This window comes from Falco cherrug, chromosome 6, assembly GCF_023634085.1.
Source record: "Falco cherrug isolate bFalChe1 chromosome 6, bFalChe1.pri, whole genome shotgun sequence".
NCBI classification, from domain to species: Eukaryota; Metazoa; Chordata; class Aves; order Falconiformes; family Falconidae; genus Falco; species Falco cherrug.
In genome coordinates, this window is record NC_073702.1 from 29068506 (window position 1) to 29078940 (window position 10435).

Here is a 10435-nt window from a genome sequence, read left to right on the forward strand (position 1 = left end):
TGCTAAGTAATACGGTTAGCACTGCAAGTACTAAATCCTCACTGCTGCGTTTCGCGATTTATTTAACGTGACATTAAATAAGAAATAAGCTTCTTTTATCAGAAATAACTTTATGGGCTAATTTCTCCAATGAGTTATGCCTTTCAGCACGAGGGTCTGCCTATGCTGTATCAGTATGGAAAGAGCTTGGACACAACCTTGGTGCCTCCAGCCCATGCTGGTCTCAAGCCAGGCTCTATCTGGCTTACTGCAGCGGGCACCCTATTTGTTGAATTCGCTGCTGTAAGTTATATGTTCTTAAAAGGCTGTGGGTGGGCAGGACAGATTCCTGCCTGTTTGCCTTGCCTGTGGGGTGCGAACCCTGCCGGAGCAAGGGGAGGTGTGGGCAGTGATGGAGGGACAAGGCAGGCCGGCAGCCTGCAGCTTATGGCAGGACTGGGTTGGAGAAGGGTGGTCCTAGACAGCTGCAACCCTAATGGTAGAAAGCAGGCTTTTGGGAGCCCCAGGGGAGACACTTTTCACAGACCAAGAATCTAGCACAAACCACTGGCTTTGAAATCAGGGCTGGAGGGAAGGCTTTGCCTCTTAAAAGATGGAGTGAACTAGGGGATATTTGTTTTCAGTGTTTTCAGAGCTGATTTTCCTTTATTACAGGTTAATCTAAAAAAAAGAAAAGGACTTATAAGACTAGAAGGCTTGGGGGTGGGAGGGGAGTGTTGGTGTAGTCGCTTTGCAGAGAGGAAGCGACACCTCTAAAGGCTCTGGCTGAGTTGGGGTCCCCCGCTCCTAGACACAGGACTTTCTCATGTCCAAAGTTAGGACAAGCCCTGGAGTCTTGTCAAGGGGGAACTGCGCTGTGCTTGGTGCAGGTCTCATTCCTGCATGCTAGGTGAGATGGGCACAGGCTGCACCCACCCAACCCACCAGCAGCTTCCCCATGTCCAGCACTTCCCGAGCACTTTGTGAACACTTTGATTGAGTCTGTACAATTAAATTAATGAATGCAAGGCATTTCCAGTGAACCCATCTCTAGACCCACAGAAACAGTGTCAGCCACTGCACTGAACTTCTCTGATGTCTGCAGCACGTAGGAAGCTCTGTAACACAACTGGTGTTTAATACCCTTCACCTTGGAACCAGGACTGGAATGGTCTGAAAATGTCCAAGTGCAGAAAAATCTGCATAACTGCCTGAATTTCTCCTGATACCCCTGCTACCCAAATACTCCTCTTCGGACTCTGGTGGTTTGACCCTGGCTGAATGCCAGGTGCCCACCAAAGCCACCTCAACCAGGCAGAGGATGAAGAAAATATAACAAAAGGCTCATGGGTTAAGATAAGGGCAGGGAGAGATCACTTTTACCATTACTGGCAAAACAGACTCAGCTTGGGGAAATTAGTTTAATTTATTACCATTTGAATCAGAAAAACCCATTTCCCCCACCCCTCCCTTCTTCACAAGCTTAATTTAATTCCCGATCTCTCTTCCTCCTCCCCCTGAGCAGTGCAGGGGAACAGGGAGTGGGGGTTACGATTAGTTCATCACAAGTTTCTGCTGCTCCTTCCTCCTCGGGTCCCTCCCATGGGAGACAGTTTTCCATGAACTTCTCCAGTGTGGGTCCTTCCCATGAGGTTGCAGCCCCCTTTGGGCATCCACCTGCTCTGGCGTGGGGTCTTCCATGGGCTGCATGGATATCTGCTCCACTGTGGACCTCCATGGGTTGAGGGGAACAGCCTGCATCACCATGGTCTTCACCATGGGCTGCAGGGGAATCTCTTCCCGGAGCACCTCCTGCCCTCCTTCCCTGACCCAGGCGTCTGCAGAGCTCTTACTCTCACATAGTCTCACTCCTCTCTTCCATTACAGTCGTGTTGCATAGATATTTCTTTTTCCCTTCTTAACTGTGCTGCCCCAGGGGCGCTGCCACCGTCACTGACGGGCTGGGCCTTGGCCAGCGGCGGGTCCCTCTCGGAGCCGGCTGGCGCTGGCTCTGTCAGACATGGGGGAAGCTTCTGACAGTTTCTTACAGAAACCACCCCTGTGACCCCCCTGCTGCCAAAAGCCTTGCCACGCAAACCCACTACAGACCCCTAGGTGTATGAAGGAAACAGGTTACACTTCCCATAAGAAGCTGGGAGCTCTGGGACAAAAATGTAGTACTTCTCTATAGGAAACCCATTGAGAAGAATTACGGAGAAACAAACAAGAGTTCCTATAATTTTAGTTGACCCCTTCTCACACAGAAGCTCCTCAGTTCACTGTGCAGAAAATTTCAGAGCACAGTGAGCAGGTCAAACTATTCTCTTGAGAAGTTACCCCGTAGGGCATCTGCCCTATGCAGCCAGCCCAGGCTGCTTCTAAAAAACTTTGAATCTTTAATACAGCCTGCAATGTACAGAGTTAAAATTCGAAGGGACCAACTTCTAGTTCCTTACTAACAGCAACTTCAGCTGTAAATCTGGGATTAGTCCAGGTTTAACACCGAATAGCTGCCTGCAGAATCTGATTCAATAGCCTTAATTTAATAACCCACTCAAGGGCAGATTGGTGACAACTGCTAAGACTGTAGGTGAAATGGAGCCTGTTTCTAGCTTCCTGGATACCATGAAGGGTAGAACTTAATAAAGTGGAAATTGCTTTTAGAAGTGTGGGAGACGGCTGTAGTAGTTAGTGACACACAGCATTAGTCTCAGGGAAGTGATAGGCACGTAACACATCAGCTCACACCACACTCTGGATGGCGTGTTACAGCCACCTTGGCTTTGGAGACAGCATCACATTCAGGGAGAAAGAGCCATCTACAGCTAGGTTTTTATTGGTGGACTGCCATATATGTATGTGATTTGAAGACACATTAAAAAAAAATCAAAATTCTGGGAAATGCTAAAATACCGTTACTGTCTGCTGTCGTGCATGCAGGAGAGCTGCCCCTTGCTGCAGGTATGGCACCAGACACACAGGGTTAATTGGTTAATTGAAATGTCCTGTCTGGTCTGTGCATGGGTTGGGGGGAATGTGAACATGTGGAGGTAGAGCCAGCTCCTCTCAAACAAAAGGAGGGGTGAGAACCATGCAGCACAGCCCGTCTGTCCCTGGCTCTGCTAAGGGCACTCATTGCTAAGGTCCTTTTTGCAGCTGAAGCTGACAGCGATGCTGTTTCAGTAACCCTTTAGGCATCTATCTTTTTGCCTAATGGGCCGCTTGAATCTACCTGATAAAAAGGCTTAAGAGGAGAAACTAAGACCATGTCGTTCTCAGTCCCAGATATTCTCTCAATCTATACTGATTTTTCAAATAACTACCCCAAAGCTCACCTGAGACTGAATGAAAGAGTGACAAACAGGTGTTTGTTAAAACAGAGCATTCAATTGTCCATAAAAGTAAGGCTTAAGAGAGATTAATCAACTACTAACCATACTGAAAGACTCAACAATCTCCACAACCCTCTTCCAGCCACATCTGCATTGCCAGATGTGCTAAAACAAATAGGATGGTATGTCCTGTGAGTTATGCTAGGCAGAAGTGTGTCCTCCTTCCTCCAAGTCAACACAGCCATCAGTCCTACATCCGCTGATGAACCTCACAACTTCTTAGTCACACAGGTAGGACAGTTACTGGTCACACACACAGGAGAATGCATTTGCTACCCATCCATGTTTCTGAGGATTTGGCTCACTGTCCATTCAAATATCACTGCATTTTGACTGTCCATTTATGACAGGCTGTCCATTTATGAATATCAACATTTCCTTCCACACCAGCTTTCATGAGACACTTTCCCTTTGAGAGAGAAGATCCTTAGTGATGTGAGGAATAAGTTCTGCGCTGCCTGGTGTAAATCAAACTTCACCAAGAGTTGCAGTAACATAGCACTAATGTGAAAGACAGCTCAGGGCAATGAATATTAAATATACTTGCTTCAGCCATAGGTATCCCAGTAAAACCAAAATTGGTTTCTCTTCCAGCAATGAACCATATTAGGCTTAAATGTAGTGGGAGCTTTGCTTGCTTAGGAACATCACAGGGAATGATGCAGCCAAGTGAGCCAGGCTAATGCACGAGGCAGGTTCACATATATCACTAAGAGGAAAATCATAGAAAGGTCTGAGAGCTCCAGGGAAAGCTGTGCCATTTAATTGTTTCTTTTCTTGTTGCTTTCATATGTAGATGAGAAACCTGCCAGTGTCTGAAAGCTGCTTTTTGTCTTCCCATGTAAGGGGAGCCTTGAATATCTTTTTTCTTTTTTTTTTTTTTTTTTTTTGTGCTGAGAGTCAAGTACTGCTAAATCATCCTGGTCAGTTAAAGATATACAATAGAAGCAGAAAGGAAATGAAATCTTAAAAGGAATCTAAGTAGAGGAATTCCTTTAAAAATAAAATCTCAAGATGGAAAGGAAGAGCGAGTGCTATGTTGTATATGCCTACAAGAATACTGAAGCACTCAGAGGCTGACCCTAATGCTTTGCTTTTTGGTTTAAGCATGAAATGTTGTGGTTCCCTGTGCTATAACGGAATAACCTGTATGCTATGCAGTGGTTAAACATCTTAAAAAATGAAAATTGTCTGTATTCATTAGAGCCTGTGCTAGAGCTCACAAATTCTGTGTTAGAGCTCACAAAATGGTGGAAACTCAGGCAAGCAATCACTGGACAAAGGCAACAAATGGCTCAATGCTGCAAAGGAAGTTTTAGAAAACCTTCTGGCAGCCTCAGCTTCCTTTGCTGTGCATGAGACAAACTGCAGCTTCAATTACTGTAACAGCGTTACAGGGAAATTCTTTATCACTACCATGCACTCCGCTGATCCCGAACAATGTTTCCACTGCATTACCATTATCAGCTTTACAAAGTCAGTGTTTTCCAGGCTTACAGGCATAGTAAACCATGGCAATTTTATGCAATACCCACAATATGAAGTAGCTGTAGCTAGCTGTTGGTCAATGTTGATTTTTTTTTTTTGATTAGTTTTACAGTGCAAATGATACACCGCAAATATTCTTTGCCATATTCACATAAATGAGGTATCCATTGTCATACATTGATTTTATCTTCTCATATCCCTGAAGTCTCAGCTTGTCCATTATCAACCAGTGAAGAATTAACCCTTGTATCCTAGTCTAGAGCAGATTAACCACCATGAAATACTACATGCTATTTTTGTTTTTCCCTTTTTGTTCCGTCAGGGTTACTCCATAATTGGACAGCTGTTGTCACTAACATATTTTTCATTCAGCCTTGTTTTTCATACCTTAATTTCAGTCTATTACACTTCATTATTTTGTTTCAGTAAACGGAAATGATTCATCTCTCCTGTTGCTCACACCCTGGTATGGTACGCTTGCAGATGACTAGTGCACTCCCACTAGCTGCAGCTCTCTGCACTGTGTCAGTTCACTGGGGCAGGCTGAGAACATGCCTAGGAGAGAAAACACTTCAAGACTTCATTGTTGGCCAGTCATGCCCCCAAACCCCCACTTATGCATCAAAATAAAACTCTGTCTTATATGTGGAATGCTGAAAAGTTGCAAGGTCTGTGTGCAGCAGCCACGTCTGATTTAGCCCAACATTTTCACACGTGTTTAAATTCCCCTCCCCTTGAGAGGACTGGAACACTCTGAAACAATCTTGCTGGGGAGAGATTGCTTGAAATGCGTGCTTATGTGCTTTGCTGATCAGATGTGCTCATGTTAAACCTTACATGGCAAAAAATGGATGTTTCTGAACTGCATCCAAGCAGGCACCAGTAATTTTCTTCTCACGACCACCAGTTGGGCATCAGCACAATGGGACCTTGATTGGTCCCTGCAGGGGCTGCTGCATTATAAATGAGAATGATTTTCTGTTCATGAATAGCAGATAAAGTGTCATCCTACTGCTTGAGAAGTGAAATATCTAGAAGACAGCCTGACCTTTGCATCCCCTTGACTTTGTAGAAACATTACTAAATGCAAATGTGTTTTGGTACAATACAAAACCCCCTAATTCCTTCACTATTTAGCAGGCAAAATTCAAGCAGAGAGGAGATAAAACATGCATCCTCCCCTGGGTTTTTGCTTGGGAATGGCCACTGGCCAGCTGGACACCTCTCACTTGTTTGCAGAGGAAACAAATCACACCCTCGCTTGCCAGCAGGTCCCTCTATTTCTACTGGTTGTCACAGTAATAAATCAATTGCTGCTGCAAAACACAGCTCCTATCCAACTCATGGGGAATCTGTAAACTCTCTGCAACACAAATGTCAACCAGTTGTTGGCCATGCTTTCAGGCTGGAGTAGTTATTTTTTGCCAGTTAGTTATTTGTATTGGAACAGTAAATTTCATTTGCAAAAGCCTTTACCATTTGGACCCATTTACCTTAGAAGCAAATTAATTGCTGCTGTACGACATCACCGCTGTTGTGACTCGCCTAGGGCATATTCGTACTGCCTTGGCTGGAGGAGTGAACATCAGCTGCCAGCTGGACTTTGTCCTTGCACTCTGCAGTTGTTATTGTCTGCCTCACGTTGGGGCTCTTACCATCAAGACTGTTCACATGAGACTTCAGCAACTCAAAGATGCATTAAAATGAGCTGCTCCCATATATGATGTGACTTGTCCGCACAAAGTGGCTGCAAAATGCTTCCGAGTTGGGGAAAAAAATGTAAAGGCAGTATAAAGGTCCACAGTGAGCAGATCGGGGCTGGCTGGGGGGAGTGTATGTGTGCTGCTGGAACAGTTCTTGGCTCAGCCACCCAAGGGTGGCCAGGTGAGGCACCCAAGTCTCTCTTCTTCCCTCCACGCATCTGGCTGCCCTCTAAGCATCAGCTTGTGGTGAGCAAGCAGGTGGGTGGCAAAGGGTTGTTGTGTCTGACATTCCCCTAAGAGGTCTGTCCCTTCCTACTCACTGTACAGAAAAATACCATTGCCCAAATACCATGAGGCTCCAAGTACAAGAGACATTGTAGGAGGTGAATAAACCAGCCTAGAAGACAAGAACATCCTTCTCTTCGCTAAACCCAAGGGTTGCCAAAGGGTTTTATGAAAAAGAATACTTTTTCAATTGTAGTGTTGTAGATAGCTCCAGTGTGACAATGTTTGGGTCTGTGATTGGGACCTGGAAGTGTCAGGTCAGTGCATGTAACATTAACACTTGGCTATGCTAAGCCAGTCGTTTAATAACATGTGCCATCCTGAAAAGCTCATGGCTCTCAATGTTCAGGATTTTTAGAAGGAACATAGTAAAGTCTTTTTCAACATGAACTAAAGAAGTTGCAACTATTTGTAAGCAAACTGGCTGCTGAAATCTGTACGTAAGTTAGAGTACCTCAATAGGTCACAAACAGCTCTGTCACATCCACCAAGGGACATAATGCAAGCTAACTGTATTCCTCTACATTTCTTACTGTTCCAATGCATGGTATGCTCCCTTCTGATGTTTCTAGGGTTAGCTTGCTCATGCAGACTGGTGCATTTTGTAGACCAAAAATCTGGATTTTGAGCAGCAAGGCAAAGAGATTATGGAGCAGTCCAACACTGCTGATTCTTGGGCAGTCCGCAATTAGAAGTGGAGTGCAACAAACTGACCTAAAATCCCAAATTTCAACCTAATTCAGTGTTATACCAATCCAAGACACATCATATTCTGCAATAATGGCAGCTGCAACAAAACGTGACGGATCTGTCTGTACAGCAGTCCTGTGATAGGAAGAAGCCATTTCCAGCTGCGGTGGGAAGGAAAGGACCTTGGCAGTAGGCTGGAAACATGCCTTACAGTGAGGTTTTACACAAGGACCCCCACTTGCAGCCCAGTGCTGCAGCTTCTTCTGCTCAGGGAATGTATGAGGGGCTTCCCCGTGCTGCGCTATGGGTATGTGAGAAAATGTTTTGTGAAAATGTGATTGATTCCCACTGAATAGCCAAATAGGGAGGGTGTTGGATATTTGGGATGAGTGTCTCTGGGTACAGGTTCATTTTTAAACAGAGACTAAAATCACACAGCGCTTTTCATCCTTCATTTGATTCTATTGCTTCCTCTTCTGTTTGGACAATAGCACTGCTATGATTTAACGGTAAACAATAGTTACTTCAGTGAAAGATCACCAGCATTCAGTTGTCGACTCATCTGCCTCATTCTGATCTAGGTAACAAAAGGCACACACCATCCCAGTGGGCCACATCCTCTATCATGAGAGGGATCTTCCATATCTTTAGTGATGCATGTTTAATGAAGCATCCCTTAATGTAACTCAAAGAAAAATGAAAAGCAACTCAAATCTGTTTGGGTTTTGAGGGTTTTTTTGGTCACAAAATGCTGCTAAAACACTTCAAGGCTTTTCACTGTCATGTTTTGCTAATCAGTGTATACCATTTTGCTGGGGGAAAAAAATCACTGCTGCTGGCAGAGACTACAAAACAAATGCAAACATAATTCAAAGTAAATTATTTTCTGGTGGAAACTGATAAAGGCAGAGCAAGAAACAAATGTGTGGCAAATTGGTCTCATTTAACCATCATCCATTTGAGCACATTTGAATGCAAGTTTTGCACGCAGGCTGTTTATGCTTATAGGATGAAAGCGTGGATATGTGACAGTGAAAGACACATAGAGGTGAGACAAGTTACAGGGCAGGACAATTGAAGCAGGACAATTCCCATACAATGTGGTACGTGATGGCTGCTGCAATGCTACAGTCACTAAGCAGCAGGGTGAAGAAAAGGCGGATCACCATGTGTGGTTTTAGAGACTCAACAACTGTCATAGAGCAGGAATTATTTAATGTCTGAAAAATCTGCGTTAAATTAAAAAAAAAAATAAAATTACCGGTCTTTTTTTAGTTTGACCAAGATATAGTTTAGAGATGGCTTGATCAGATACTAGCATGGCAAGGAAGCTCCAGGTAGCTGAGGGGTTGTTAATGTAACAGAAAAAAAGGACAAAATGTGGAAGTGTAGCACACTCAAAGGAGATGTGTAATATAAAAGCAAGTCATTTTACCATGGAAGCAACTCATTTTGGATGGGCAGATTTTGCCATCTGGACTCTTGGCTACATAATATTCCAAAAGACACGACCATGGAGGAGTAAGTCACTCAAACATTAGTATGCAGTGTACCTGAGATGATGAGGGTGTCCCGCCCGGCCTGGCACAGAAAGGGTGTGTATTTTCCATAAGTGCTGCTCTGTGTCTGCCAGTCCCAGGCAGATGTAGGGCATCACATGGGGTAACAGACTCCCAAGAATCTTCAAGTGAATGGAGCTACAGTCAGCACTGTCACTGGAGCCTACCGCCATTCTGGTGGGGTAGCAACTTTCAGGTGCCCAGCGCACTGGCGTCTATTGCCAGCTGAGACAACAGTGTCATTTAGGTTGGAAGAGACCTGAAATCACCTAGTCAGTCTCTCTGCTCAAGAAGGGTCAGTCAGAGCAGGTTGTCCAGGACCATATCCAGACAGGATAAGGGGTCTTAGACATCTGCAAGAAATGGCATATATACTCTAGCGAACACATGAATCTTTCTGAAGTGCCTCCAAGAGGCCAAGAAAGGTGCTTCACAGCACCTGAAACGATACCAGCTGTCTGTTTGGGCAACTGAGTCCCACCTCTTCTGTCTGCTTAAGGATGGTCTATGCAACTGAAGTTGCATGCTAGGCTCCACTGTTGGCATCGACCAGATCTCCACTGACTGGAGGGAAATGAGGCAGTTGCACACTTATAGACATCAGTACTGGGGTGTCTTAACCCTGACTTGAACCCTTACCTCTGCTGTCTGCCTGCCTGTCTGCTTCCCGAGTTTGTAAGTCGTGTGGAGAGGTACAGAGGACTTTGCTGAGGGCACAGCTGGTGAATCGTCTTTTATCAAAAAAACGCACAGGTGAATAGTCTTCTTTTACAAAAGAGCCATAGAATGAGTTTCTCCCTTGCTGCTTGGTTAAAAAAAAATAAATTACGTACAAGTAAAGGTGATTTAAACAGATGGTCCCGTGTTCTGTGACACAGACATGATGTCATGCCCTTTCAGGCTTCCCCATTAGATCAGGGGCTGCCTGGGTCTGGCTGCTGGAGCCAAGCCTGTAAATCCTGTCCCCAGATCATCAAGCTAATATACCAACATCTGTTTCTGATCTCACAGATCGAAAAAGGACTTGTGCCAGTTGTGTCAGTTGGAAATGTGATAAAAATCAGAAATGGGCCATGCGTTCTGGCACTGAAACAGAAACAACCATGGGAGCAGAATGGTGGCCGTTCTCCAAAATGGAAGTGACACTCAGGCAGCTCCTCCAGCCTCGAATGCAGCCTGTAATCCTGGCAAAGCGATCATTGCTCAGCACAGCTCCCCTTTTTGTTCTGCCACCCTGAAGAGCCTGCAGCTTCAGATCCTCGGTCCCTCATGTGAAAGAAAACGGCATTATAAACTGTGCTGTCACCTCTTATTTTGGAAATGTAAATTCAAGGCTTTT